This window comes from Ictalurus furcatus, chromosome 27 (genome assembly GCF_023375685.1).
Source record: "Ictalurus furcatus strain D&B chromosome 27, Billie_1.0, whole genome shotgun sequence".
Classification (NCBI taxonomy): domain Eukaryota; kingdom Metazoa; phylum Chordata; class Actinopteri; order Siluriformes; family Ictaluridae; genus Ictalurus; species Ictalurus furcatus.
The window spans coordinates 13,905,251-13,920,619 of NC_071281.1; positions in this window are offsets into that span (position 1 = coordinate 13,905,251).

Here is a 15,369-nt window from a genome sequence, read left to right on the forward strand (position 1 = left end):
GAGGAAATTGCTACTCCATGTGGAAAACCTGTCCACATTCTTCCTGGATAGTTTGTATTGTCAGTGCGCAGTGAGTTGGGAGATATGTGCCCATTCTGCTGCAGACTCACCAACAGGACTGTTTCCATTTCACACCTTTAGTGACTTCATTTGTATTAGTGTGGCAGTAATGGTGTTGTAATGAAGCTTATTATTATTATTGCAACCAAGAAATTTGTCATGGTTTTGTAGGACTTAACAGAAAGCTTCATCTGGCGGACTGTGGTCTGGATGCTGATCCAGCAAAGCATTTCAGCAGATTGAACCGTGCACGTGAAAAATACTGTTGCAGAGCTGAAAAAAGTGGTCATAGCAGAGCGATTCCAGGCATTTTGAAACCTAAACTATCAAGATCATTAGTTACAGCTTGTTGCTTTCAATCACATGCGTTTATGTCACGCGTTTTGCCGAAGGCAGCTCGGAATGGGAGAGTTTTCCCAGATTTCATTCGTTCATTCATTCATTCATATTCAGTAAGTGTTTTATCCTAGTCAGGGTTGAGATGGATCCAGAGTCTATCCCAGCAACACTGAACATGAGGCAGGAATACATCCTGAAATGGACGGCAGTCATTCACACTGAGAGCTAATTTAAAGTCACCAGTCCTCCTACCGGGATGTTTTTGGAAAGGCGGAGGGAGAACATGGAAAGTTCAGGATTGAACCATGGACCCTGGAGCTGTGACACAGCCACTGTGCCACCCACAGATTTTTTTTCCCCCCGATCACCCTTACTTGTCTGATTTAACGAAGTGACAACATGGATCGTCCAAAAATGAAGTCAACGAATAAAACAGAAGGTTTAAAGACGATTGGACAGAGAAGTATACGTTTATTCTCAATCATTAGATTGTCTCGGATGTTTAGAGTTTGTGACGTTCGTCAGAAGTGATGATGTGAAGCACCAGTGTGGAAAAACATAATCACTTCAACCTGACATGTCTGATTTTGTCACAAACAGTAGAGGAGACACGCAGATCAACTGAACAGAAATTTATTTCATATTTGTGATAATCGAGCAGGAAAGTTAATGGCATAAGCAGTCTTTTTCATAGCCGTCAGCCTGTGAGTGAATGGCACCAACAGTTCAATAAGGATAATTACACTTAACTAAGAGTCTTTCCCTTTTTGTCGGATGAAGCATGGAGAGCACAGGAGAACCCCGGACGGATGATTTACAGCCATGAAGTAATCACTAATGATTAAGCATTATACGGTAACTATAATAACCATTCACATGTTTTTAAGCTGGACCTTCACAAGTTGAACACCCCTGTTTTAGACTATAATGACTGATTACGGCAAGTGCACACATTTTTTATTATTATTATTCTTTTTATTTGAAGGAGTACCTTTTCATTTCTTTGCAGGTGAGCTGTGAAGCATCTCTTACACTAATCCCTTCTGTTTGCGCTCGCCTCTAATTGAGTTGAGACTTCATGTCTTGGTGGATTAGCATGGGTGGTGTCAGTCATGTGTTAGTGAGAACATTGTTTTGATAAGTGTGGGAAATAAAAATATTTGTGCAAGAAAACACCCCGTTATTACCCTTGTCAGTGCCGTGCGGGTTATAAAAACGCTGCCCCGTGTTCTAGGCTTCTCTGTATAGATAATTACTAGTTCAGATTTTCACCTGGGAACCATGTTTATATGTGCGTGTGTCTGCATGCGAGAGGGACAACGTTATTCCCTATTGCTCAACACAAACTTATATTGCAAAAATTGTACAGAAGTTCACCATCCACAGAATGTAAGATATCTGTCTGATTAAGGGGTCCAAGCACCACAAGCACTGGAACATTATTGTTTTTGTTAGGACTTTTAAATTTTTTTTTAAAAGATTAAAATTGATCTTCTCGCTGTTTGGGTGCTCGCATTTGGTGGTGAGGTTCAGTAGACTGGATAGTTTAAAAAAACGATCTTGACTGATGTGCACTTCCAAGCCAGAGAAAAGACTTAAAAGAATGTAAATTTCCACATTTTAGACAGTTAGTCGAACTCCCTCACGGCTCTCATGCCTGTGGTTATGTTCCCCTGCCAGTTTTTTACAAACCATTTAGAAAAGCATCAGTGCACATCATGCAAACTTGGATATGTCTGTGATGGTGATTAATATCCTTGATAATCTTGGAATAAGATGTGTCTTAAAAGGGCAAGCTGTTTTTACCCCCATCCATCAGTTTGTGTTGAATTTGGATTAATATTCCAGTGGCACCTCTTTTTTTTTTTTGTGAATCTTACGTTGAGCCGAGTGCATTAATCATTTAATACTGAAGTCAACACAATAGTGAAGGGATTTAATAACAGTGTAGTTGTTCCAGTCGTGAAGGAACAACTGGTTGCCAAAACTAATTTTATTATTGGAGTATTTGTTTTCTTTCCTTCTTTGCTATAGTACCGACGTTGATTCTTCTTACAGGTTGTTTTTCATTCAAATTGTTATTACGATGCGTCTTCTCGAGCTCTAACTGTATTTATCCTCTGCTTGTATTTTTTGTTTTTCAGATTGATCGAGGAAACTGATCGGGAGGATTCACTGACAAGCTGCTTCCCACATTAGGTGAGTAAACTTAAGACATAAAATCATGAACAGCTAGACTGTTTATACTGCACAAATTAGACACAGCACTACAATACCAAGCTGCAGAAATACTGTAAAGCGTTCCTGACAAGGAATCATTTAGTCTGACCAAAAAGACCCAATTCATTTAATATTCAGCACTGAATAACGAACATTCTGATAAAAAAAAAAAAAAAGCCTTGATATTCATCGACGTTAATGATCCAGGAGGTTTTTTTTTCCCATCTGGCTGTCACTGGTTGGCTCTCCCCAAGGAGACGCCTCATTGTGTATGTTGTCATGGCCAGTGTTATGAGGTTAAAGGGTCTCCACGCTTCGGGAACGGACTGGTTTTGACTGTAACAGAAGTCGGGTCTATGTTGGCGTCTGTGTGTTAATTGGCCAAGGTTTGATGAGCGACAGGTGCTAGTTAGAGGTACATTTTTGAGATGATGAGTGATATTTTGGGACAAACTTGCATTAGATTAGCGGTACGGTCGTGGCTTGTCCTGATCAGTGTATAGACGGTTATTATAATCCACATTTTCAAGTATTATAAGTAACATTCAAGATGATGAACACGGTTACAGTTTCATGCTATGATTTTACTGCTGTAGATAATCTAGGATAAAAGTCTCATAGTAATGTTTCATTTTAGCTGTGTTGGGAAGGTTGATTTTTGCTTGGTTATGACTAATCTGACCTTACACAAGGTTAAATGTGTGTGTGTGTGTGAGAAAAGTAGTCACACAGCTGCTTTATTGTTAAAGCTTTGCGATTCGTGGGGTTCAGATCTCATGACTCTGCTAATCTTCTTTGAGGTTTTGTATTGGTATGGAAATACCTCTGAATTGAGTACTGAGCACATAATTCCCGTTACACATTTCTGTAAGGATGATGTTTTGTGTCTACATTGTGGGAAGGTATATTGTCAATAATATTTTAAATCAGAAGGTGCTCAGTGATCTTAAAAGTATTTCATTATAAACAGAAATATTAACTACACCAATATTTGTAGTGCTTTATTTAATTTTTTTGGAGCTACAGTACATTGCTAGTATTGACTAGACTGTTAATGAATCTGTTGATTCATCTGTTTCACATGGCTGTATTTCGTCAAAGCACCTTTATTTCCATAAAGGACTTATTTCTACATTATTTAACCATTCACTATATTTATTCTAACCTACGGTTAGTTCACACTGTTAGGTAATAAGAAAGCTGTGCTTGCTATTTAAAGTTTAATAGTAAACGTGAATATTGCCAAAACCTCATGAAACCTCCAACCTCCAACAGGTTTCATTTAAGGGTTAATTTGATTTCTGTCATCACTGCATTTATGAGTTCATTCTGTCCCAATAAGCCGGTCAGATGGGTGGGGAGGTGTGTTCTGCCATCCCATAATGATAATCAGTCAAATTGCCGTTTTTTAAACAATATAATTGCATTTACTGGTTTTATACCATTATACAAATAATACAGTCATTCTTTTTCAGTCATCAACTAATATTTGATTCTAGTCTAGATTGCAAGTTATTGTAATCTCAGTCGATTATATGTCCTGATGTATCATGTTCAGACATGATATATTTGAATTCCTTTACAGTACCACCACTGTGATGACTCCATATCAAGTTATTAATATTGAATTTACTGAGTTGTTCTCCTTTAAGCTCTTCGTTTCTATAATACAGATGCAGTAACCTTTTTAACAGAGGCCATAAGAAGCCGTCGACTTGTAACTAATACTGCATGGAGTCTTTGCTCTGCTCCTGAGAGTCTATAGAGACTCAGACAGGAAGCCTTTTTCTGTCAGCTCTAAATCTTCACGTTTCTCCTAACGAGAATAGCAGCGTCCTGACCGAGTAATTATGTCAGTGCTAATATAAGGAGAAAAGCAGGCCTCAAGCGTGCTGTGTCAGACCCCCCGTATTCATACATACAGGCCAACTGTCAACACCGCAGCCCAGCAGCTGCCAAGTACCTCAAACGTACACTCTTTTCAGAGGATTAAACACGAGGAGCCGACAGGATATATTTAGCATGTTGACTTAACACACAGTCTTGATTGAATAGCTGTAGGAGGACTGTCGTAACAGGATTTGTATGATGCCACAGTTAATAAGAATTACTGTACTACTATCATTCTTTTATTAAAAAGATAATTCCTTATTAAAATGAAACGGAATGATATATGTATTGCTGTTTGTCAGGAGAACTGAAGCATTACAAGCTTCTCACTTGAACAACCGCTTTATCCTATTCACGGCTGTGGTGGATCTGGAGCCTGGGACACCAGTCCAGGGCTCACATTACACCCGTCTTCACAGTCATTCACACCTAGGGGCCATTAAGAGTTGTCAGTGCACACAATAGTATGTTTTTAGGAGGTGACAGGAAACTGGTGAACCCAGAAAAAAGCCACATGAAAACAGGAAGAACATGAAAATCAGGATAAAACTGGAGATTCTGTAGCTATGAGGTGGCAACACGAACCACTGTGCCATCTCTTTCACTAAAATATGTAGATAAGAATAAATTATTCGCGGGTGAGATGGAAACAGAGGTCAGTATCATCCATCCATCCATCCATGTCAAATTTGAGCACGTCAAATTTTGAGTTCTGCCTGTCCCAACTCAGGACCAAAGAATTTTTTTTACGACATGAGATGATTTTTTACATTTTTGTGCTCGTCGGGTGGCAACGGTCACTGCGTAAACACTCCCACAAGAAATATTCATGTATTTTTATCATCCGGACGATTTCAAAGTTTAACTTGTAACCACATGACCATCAGAAATGACCTGTTTAATCTTCATTTGTTTAATAGCTGTAAATATTCAGCAGAATTTGTCTGAATGCACATCACTGATTAGCAACCAAATATTTACAGTATTAGTGCATACTGCCAGGTCCATAAGTATTTGGACAGTAAGAAAGTTGTTTTGCCTCTGTACACCACCATAATGGATTTGATGTAATTAAAATGTAGACTTTCAGCTTTAATACATGGGGTTTAACAAAAAATAATGCATGGACCGTTTAGGACAACTCCAAATGCTGAGTTTCCTCCTTTGAGATGCTTTGCCAGGCCTTTACTGCAACTGCCTTCAGTAGCTGCTTGTTTGTAGGTCTTTGTACCTTCAGTCTTGTCATCAGAAAAGGAAAAGCATGCTCAGTTGGGTTGAGGTCAGGTGACTGACTCCGACATGTAAGAAAATTCCTTTTCTTTGACTTATGTCAATGTCCAAATACTTATGGACCAGACTGTATCTACCAGCTATGAGTCGGCAGCCATAACAGGAGTCTGAACAATTCCTTGGCTAAAATACAATGGTTGAAAATGTCTTTTCTGATGCTCCTAGGGTATTTTCTGATGGGGCAGGAGTGTGTATGGGATTGTGCATATGAAAGAGAGGGTCTGATCTGAGTGAGGCTCTCACATGCTCCGGCAGGCCTGTGGGAGGAGAGCAGCGGCGATTTTGCCCCTCGCAGAAGGAGAGTGAGAGGGATTTGGTTAGGGTAGTTGGTTAGGGAGAAAGGGGAGGAGCTTGTCCAGGATGATCTAACAGACTCCCTGACATTCCCAGAGTGAAGTTAGGAGTGTGTGTGTGTGCGCGTGCGTGCGTGTAGATCTACTCAGTGCACTCGGTACAGCCTCTCGCACACTGTGTGTTTCTGCGAGTGCTGCTCTGGTACAGGGATTTGTTTATGGTTTAAGAGTGAAGCGTTTATCGAAAGTTATTGAAAGTTGCAGAGTTTTGTGGCTGCTGTGGGATCTACTGAGGGTAAGTGTCTCTGTGTGTGTGTGTGTGTGTGTGTCTCTCTCTCTCTCTCTCTCTGTTTCTCTCTCTCCACCTGTTTGTGGAATTCACTCTGTCCTCTTGCAGCCCCTAATCATATCTCTCTCCATGCCTGAGCAAAACACTCTCTCAGGAGTCAGTAGTGTAACTCTCTCTCTCTCTCTCTCTCTCTCTCTCTCTCTCTCTCTCTCTCTCTCTGCACCTTTTTCACAAAATTTACTCTACGGTTTGAGGTAAAGTGAGTCTTGCTGGCAGTGTATGTTCAATTATTCTTTTCCCTGTTTATGGTTTTATCTCACAATTAATGAAGTTAGCATAAATCCCTGTCATTTCCCCGTCTCATAATTATGTTTCAGTGCCACATTGTTATTGCATGAAGCTCTTAAAATGCTTTTCATGCGCTTGTGGTGTTTTTATGTCGGGATGGTTTGTAGAATTTTGTAAGGAGAACAGATCTACCTATCTGATGTTTTCATGATGGATAACAGTGTTGTTATATTCTCTACCATGCCATAGTGGAGGCTAAAATAAAACGCATATAACACGTATGTTTCAAACCAGTTAACAGTCAGAGGCCAGTGAGAAAAAGTCAGACCGAGGAGGATAGCAAAGTGAATCGGTTGTTAAAATAATGGCTTGAAATGAATGCCTATTGAGCTTTTGTCCTTGACAGTGGAATAAAATAAATCTCATGTCATTGCTTTCAGTAGACTGCCACCCTCAATTTCACACCTCCCTCCCTGTTACTTTGTCATTGTTTCTCCCTGTCTCCTCTGTCTGATTTAGACCTTTTTCTGGACTGTCCCATTCCCACTGTCATCATTAAGCACTATTTCAAGGGCAGGGTGAAGAAGTCAAACACTATAGCATTTAAAAAAAAAAAAAAATCTAAATCGCATTCAGGCTTGCTGCTGGATGTAAGGTCGCCCTCTTTGGTAGAAAGATTCCATTGCAAGCTCCTCATGGTAGAACATTTTGTAACGTCGGTTATGCTGCGCACTTTTAAACAATTACTTAATTTAACTGACAAGTGCAAGAGGCACAGAATTTAGGGTTGCATCCCAAACAGCATTCTCTCTGAGACTCGGAGGATGTAATTATGTACAACCTCTCAACAAGTGCTTGTCTTTAGGCTTGTTAGCACACTACTATTGGTTATTTGTGGTTTATTGTGATCTCGCAATGCTACGGTCAAAACAAAGATGCTTTCTAGCTTTCTAGCCTTAGCTAGTTCCCCTTTTTTAAAGGGAACGACTTCTCTCTATGCTGTCCCTTCTGTTGAGTATGCATGCACACTACATAGGGTATAACCTAATGGCATCAAAGTGTACCAAGTGCACTACAAGTAAATAAGAACACTTTTTGACATAGAAGAAAAAGCAAATAAGTGCCTTCTCGAAATGAACTACTTGCATTATCGCATGTTTTATAAAATATAATTCTACAACAAATTATGAGATATATTATACCATATATCATTTGTGTTTATTCAGCCTCCATTTTCTGTCTCAAGTGATGAGGGTCATTTAACATGTAGAATAACATGTAGATTTTTTGGTTTTTGAAAAAAAGAAAGAGAAGAATAGTTATCTTTGCTTGTCTTTGGTGCTTTTGTGTGTTTTTTATAAGTGTAGATCCTCCATATACTTGTTTTTTTTTGTGTGTGTGTATGGGGAGGTATAAGGTACAGGTATTGTCCCTGGGTGATTTATCAAGGTCTACAGCTGGATTTGAAGATACAGCCTCTGATCCAGACTACACGAGGCACTGAGAGTGTGGGAATGTTAACATTGCTCTCTTCACTTTCTCTCTCTCTCTCTCTCTCTCTCTCTTTCTCTCTCTCTCTCAGTCACTCTGTGTCTCTGTGTTTTTCACACTCACTCCCTGATTAACTCTTGAGAAAGGAGAGGAATGGGATAAGAGCCCAGGCCCACTGCAGAGCGAGAGAAAGAGAGAGGAAGGAGGGAGAGGCTGGGGCACAGGATAATACTGCTCATCCATACAGAATGATGGAGTGATTGAGTGTCAGTGCTGCTTGCTGACTTTCACTTCTCCTGCAGGAACTCTTGCCTGTTCCTTCCTCTTGCTCCTCAGCTGCACCTTTACTTGATGTTGTGGGAAACGTTCCAGTGTTGACATCACCATTCTCAAGCAGATATTGCCTCATGGGGAAAATATCCTAACTCTAGGTTAAACCCCTCATTTTTCAGCACAGTCACATGGAATGTGTCTTTTAAAAAAATATATAATTTTTTTATTTAATCGCTCACACTCTGTGTCACTCTTTCTGCTCGGAGCCGTTGAATTCAAACAGTGCCGTGTTCTCACATTTTGATCTAATCTAATAAGTGTATGTAATAGGCTGTGGACAAGTTGTTCTTGCCAGTACTGAACCCAAACCAGTTCAGATCCTTCAGCAGCCAGATTCACATCCAATATCAGTAACAATATCAGTAGCACTCCAGTCTAGGTACATTATGGACCTACTCAGGGGTGGATAAAATCATAAATTAATTAGCTACCACAATAGGCAAAGGAAAAGCTTCAGTGTGCTGCCCAGTCTTGAGGTTAGGTTTCCCTGGAAACTGACTAGGCCAAAAAGTGATAAGTTGGCTAACATTTCAGCTATGAGACATGGTGTTGTGTCCTCGCAGTGCACATAAATGATATTATTTAAGTCTGGCTAGCTTCTTTATTCACCTGTTAATACGATTAACCATATGGTGACTTCTGGTGAATGCTCTGTACGTTATTTTCTCTGTTTCATTGGTGTTTCCATGTAACTGTGTCTTCCTGATTTGGAAAAAATGTCTGCCGTCCCCACACAATAATTAGTCCAACTGTCAGGACTGGTTTCAGTATTCTAAATAATGCACTATAGTTAGAGCATCAAGGTGCGTCACAGCAAACCGAAGTGTGCTTACTTGAACAGTGCTTACTTATTAAATGAATACATTCATCTCGCGAAAGTCAATAAGGAGTAGGCCGCTTTATTTTTTGTCTTTTTCTAATTGTTGAACCTATTTGAATAAAAAATGAATTTTCAAAAAAAGTAATGATATTAGCAATATTTCAGAAAAGTGTATCATGACATAATTGATCACAATATTGATATTCAATTCAATTCAATTTTATTTGTATAGCGCTTTTTACAACGGTCATTGTCTCAAAGGAGCTTTACAGAAACGTATAAACATGGGATACAGATTTTAAGTGTGTGAATTTATACCAATTGAGCGAGCCGGTGGCGACGGTGGTGAGGAAAAACACCCTAAGATGATATGAGGAAGAAACCTTGAGAGGAACCAGACTCAGAAGGGAACCCGTCCTCATCTGGGTAACACCGGATAGTAAAAGAAAGTTCATTATGGTTTGAGATGATATATGATATGAAAGAGAGCTGGATTTCTTCAACACATGGGAAAGCCCTGAGTGACAAACATATTAAATGAATAAATAGAGTCCTGGTTAAATTTATCCTTTAAAGGTGAAAGGTCATATCAGGCTTTCCACTAGATTTTGGAGCGTGGCTCTGGGGATGTGTGATCATTCAGCTACAAGAGCATTAGTGAGGTCAGGCACTGATTTCAGGTGAGGAGGCCTGGGGTTCAGTCAGTGTTCCAGTTCATCCCAAATGTGTTTAGTTGAGTTGAGGACAGGGCACTGTGCAGGACACTCGTGTTCTTCTACAACAGCCTTGGCCAACCTTGTCTTCATGGAGCTCGCTTTGTGCAGAGGACCAATCACTGCCATGCTGGAACAGGTTTGGATCTCTTGGTTCCAGTGAAGGGAAACTGTAATGCTGCCTCATATTACAAAGACATTTTGTACAATTCCATGCTTTCAGCTTTCAATGTGGGAACAGTTTGGGGAAAACCACGTGTGTGTGTGTGTGTGTGTGTGTGTGTGATGGACATCAAGTGTATCGGCAGAGTCCATTCAGCTTTAATATCTTTAATATCACAGGATGATTCGTCGCACTTCAGTCTTGTGTGTTTTTAAAGTACGTGCTCTGTGATTCAGCTGTTCGTGTTTCCTCAAGTTTCCTCCTATCACAACTAATCTGGTTATTTCCTGAAAGCAATGACTTGCTTTAAGTAAAACAGAATCCCTGCATGTTTTTGCTCCTCTTAGAAAGAATGATTTTTTTTCAATTAACAAAGTATATAGAGCATTAAACCTGAACCAGGATTATATACATATTGCTCTGGAACAAATTACATCCTTAAATGTAGTATGTAAGGCTTTTAATTATCTGTTTGCATTATTATTTTTTTGTTTAGGAAGAATGCCTGGATTTAATTACTTTGTCACTGTTATTGTAAGTAAACAGCAAGCAGACATAGAAGTGGAAGCGGTAAAAGAGTGAAAGAGAAGATTCTGCATGACTGTTTCTGAAAGTATTTAACACTCCGTCGAGGGTGAATTTGTTCTTCTTTACTGACTTTGACTTTGCAACACTGACTCTTTCTCTCTTTTTCTCTCTTCTTCCCTGATTTATTAGACCATCATGGTTTCTCATGTCTTTGTGTAGCCTGTCTCTTGCCACATCTCTTCACTCTTTTTATTCTCTGCTGCACGGATGATGTATCTGACGTATGTTTTACACGTGCCTCGCAGTGTAATCAGAAGTGTGCTTTGAGTATGCCTTGCGTGAGTCATGCAGTCGTTTTAGCAATAGCACTCATCCAGATCACAGTGATGAAAACAAAATATATGCAAAGTGTTAACAGTATCCCCGGCTCTGTTTGGATTTGTTTTGTCATTTGTCAGTTTGTATTTGAATAGATTATATTCACTTCTACAAAGTTGCGATCAAAATGATACAACCCCCATTGCAAATCAGGTTTATTGTCAGAAGTGACAGACTTTCAGCTGTTTGCGATGAACAAATCAAACAAAAGCAATCGAAATAGTTCAACACAGCGAATGCTTCAAGTGGTTTCCCCGAATTCAACTGAAAATCGATTGCAACTGTATTTAGCCTTCCTTTTCAGAGCCTAACTACACGATGAAACCAAACTATTTACAAATGGTACGAATGACCACAACTGAAGAGTTTTATTCAGATGTTAGCTTGATCTTACGAGGTCACAGTTTGGGCCAGTGTGGACAACTCTTTTCTCTTTGAGCCAGTGCAAGCTCAAAATGTCTCTACAAATTGACAGATGACTCCATAGACTAATTTGCATCTTAATCATGTTTATTTGCATAGCAAAACATGTTTCATGAAGACGGAAGATTTTCTGAAAACAGAATAGAATAAGTGTTATCAGAATATACAAAAATATGGATTAGAACATTTATCATAGAAAGACATTGTTGTTGGTCATGGCAACACAAAGAAATGGTAGTGTTCACTTCCAGTCAGCCTGATTAGAATGACTGGCAGTCCCGTGTAGTCTCCATGTAAAACTGAGGCATTAAAAATGCCCTTGCCAAGCAGCATTCCCTCGAGCCTGAATACACAAGGTGTTTCCTTAATCTTCCCTCTGATGCAACTCCGCAAGATAGTCTAGATGAGTCTGGTTCTATTTATATCTCCAGCTCATCTTTCCTAAACATGACTTCTGACTGGAGTTCACAGTTCTTACACTCCTTACGTCAGTAAATCACAGATCTATTGTTTACTATCAGATTTGGCATGTACTGTATAGTGGAGCTTTGTTGTGTGTCTGTTCAGCTGATGCCATCAAATGCATTAAGCCTGAGTGGTTTCTGTGTGGTTTTACTTTTTATAAGGTCTTTTGTTGTTTTTTTTATAAGGCACTCTGTTTGAAATAAAGATTAGGCTTTCATTACAATCCCACTAAATCCACGAGACATGTATACACACTCATGTTGGCCGGTGATTGAGCTTTTTTCATTAGATATTTATGAAAGACAGAGAGTGAGATTCTTTGTAAAGCCTGAGAGTCATTTCTCAAATGTCTGTCAGTTTGGAAATAGAGGTCAGAGGTTAATGATTGTGGGACTGTGTGTGTGTGTGTGTTTGTGTGTTTTATTTTTTTTTGAAAGCTACTACCTCATCTGTCCTGTCTATGCAGAAAAAAAGCCTTGTGCATGTGTGTGTGTTCGGCGCAGTAGCTGCATGTGTTTTGTGGGAGTGAATATCCATGAGAGCGATATTTGTGTTTCAGACAGCATTGTAACATCATAATGTTAACTTACTGTGTGGTGAAGATATTTATGAACCTTTTTCAGTTCTTCCAGTGTTTATTTTTATACCTTGTTGCACTTGCTATGATGTTTATGTAGCCTTACGTGTTAAAAGTTCAAATATCACAGATAGGATCCTGTCAATGGTTTATTGAACTGATAATTGCGAAAAATCAAAAAATTAATTTCTCAACACAATTTGATTCGAGAACATTTTGGTGTTGGTAGAATCTGGACTTCCATCTCATAAAACAAAGCGCCACTATTCCTGCTTATTCACAGAGAACAATGAGTATAGACATACAAAACGATCTCATAGTCACACCTGAGGATCGACGAGTCTGCAGAATAAAAGGGGAGAAACAACATTAAAAAAGAAATGCAACACCTACTTTTAGTGAGAAGGAACAAATGTATCCAAAACGAATGCTTATAAACAAATGAGAGCTACACAGATGAATGAATGAACGAGTGAATCATGCGCTGTGTCGCTTAAAACTTGGTTATATATTGTCGCTTAAAAAGTGGGTTATATGTTGCTATTGACATATAAACAGAACGACGACTAGTTATTTCACCAGCTGTTAATGTTCCTGATTTCCTTTGTGAAATTTAGGAAGATGCACTGCACCTATAGCACCCGAATGTGATTAAAGTTTTATACTACATAGTGGGGTTTTTTTTTTCAGCATTTTCAGTACTAACATGCCGTAAGTCACTAATTCAAAATGTAGACTGTCATTTATAAACATCCGCCAGGAACATGTAGCTATTATGGTCTGCTAAAGTAATGTAAGAATTGAATAAATATAGGCTAAATATTGCTCCCTACAAAACGGGTTAGAGTATCATGCGTAAGAATAATTATCGCAGTTCTAAGCCCAAAAAAAAAGAGAAAAAACCAACTCCTGTTTTATCAAGAATAAATCTTATGTCTTAAAGACATAAGATTTACGATGCACGTGATTAATCAGTAGTGCGACGGTCCATCAGTAGCTCCATTTGAGTTTTTTCAGTCATGCTCTGCAAACAATCTCTCCTCATGTGGCTCTGTGTAATAAAAGAGCATGTGCTGAAGAACATCTGCGTTTATTCATGAAACAGAAAACACTATATTTACTCTGGTGTGTATGATTTGTAGAGAAACCACAAGCAAGCGAATGTATTTAATCGGTCTATTTACCCTTTTAATAACTCACATCTGCTGGACTCCTGACTATTCTTGAGGACTTTATTTGAAGTGTTTTATTTGACTGTGTCGAGTGTATTCAGATTACAGGTGTGTATACACAGTCACTACGTTTACATGGACAACAATAATCCGATTATTAACCCGATTAAGACGATACTCTGATTAAGAAACTAGCATGTAAACAGCGATTTTTTTATTACCTTAATCCGATTAAAGTCCTACTCGAAGTAAACACAAATGGAATTGAGACGTGTGGAGTATTCCTGTTTTAGTCGCATTATCGACGTGTATTACAGACATGTACACACCTTAATCACACTGTTAACATCGTGTGGGAGTTTTCACCGCATTTTGCGACAGGACACGTACACACACGGCAGTGCTCAACCGTTTGACGGCAAACAAGAGAGCACGGCTGCGTCCGAAACCACGTACTTACCTACTATATAGTAGATGAAATACATGTATCTCAGCTACTATATAGAAGGTAAGTACGCGGTTTGAGACGCAGCCCACGTACAGCATGACAAATAATGAACTGCACTCGAAGCTTTCGTAAAATTAAAAATAAACACACCCAAAACTGTATACGGTACCATAACGAAGACTAACTGCATGTTGATACATGAAATTCTGGAGGGACCGTCGGACGGCGTGGCGCGGGGACGTAATGACGTGTGCTGTTTATTGATCTATGATCTATAACATGTAAAACGGGAACGTGAAAGGAGTATTCTAAAAGTGACTCATGTAAACACCTTAATCACAATATTGTCTTACTCAGAGTAAGGTCAATAATTAGATTATTGCTGTCCATGTAAACGTAGCCAGTGACAACATTTAATGAAAGTGTTTAGTTTTGTTTTTTCCCCACTATGACGTTTGTCATTTTTTTTTTAATTATCCAGTTATGCATTATAAAAGATATTCTCTATTAAAATGCGTCTTCTATCTGTATGAGTAATGTTTTTGCTATTAACATGGACTGGAAAATATCCGTGGCGTTTTCAGGTGTGTCCCATTTCAGTATTTCCTATAGCTCTCTGATAACAACTCTGATCAAGGCGGGACATTCAGCGGATGAGGAAATCACACTTATTTTCACGAGCGCTTTTAAAATGGCTCCTTATCCAAAGTGATCTTCACAGAAAGATCATCTAAACAAGACTGAAAAGGAAATAAAAGAAATATAGATTTCCAGGTCATCGCGGTGAACTATATTTAAGGTTTCTTAAAATAAAGGAATCATATAATGCAGTAAAACCCGTCTTTGGCCAAAGTCTTGCCAGAATTCAGCCACAGCATCAGATGCTTTAAGGAATCCCCCAGAGAGACAACAGAAGAATCCGTTCAGGTTATAGATTTAGCATGTAACAGCTTTTTCATCCTAGTGTTTTAATTCTAGTGTCACACGTGATGCTGTACAGTTCAGATTAATTGTCATTAATAATCTGGAACCTCTGTGACACTGTCGCAGTAGCTCACTCCTCGTGTGACTACGTGCTCACTCCTGGTGTGAATACGACCCTGACAGCACTTTTTAAATCTGCGTTTTGTGGAGATCAGGGTGGGTCGGCGGACGTCATTAGTGATTGGTCGAGCTTATGTCAATAGTG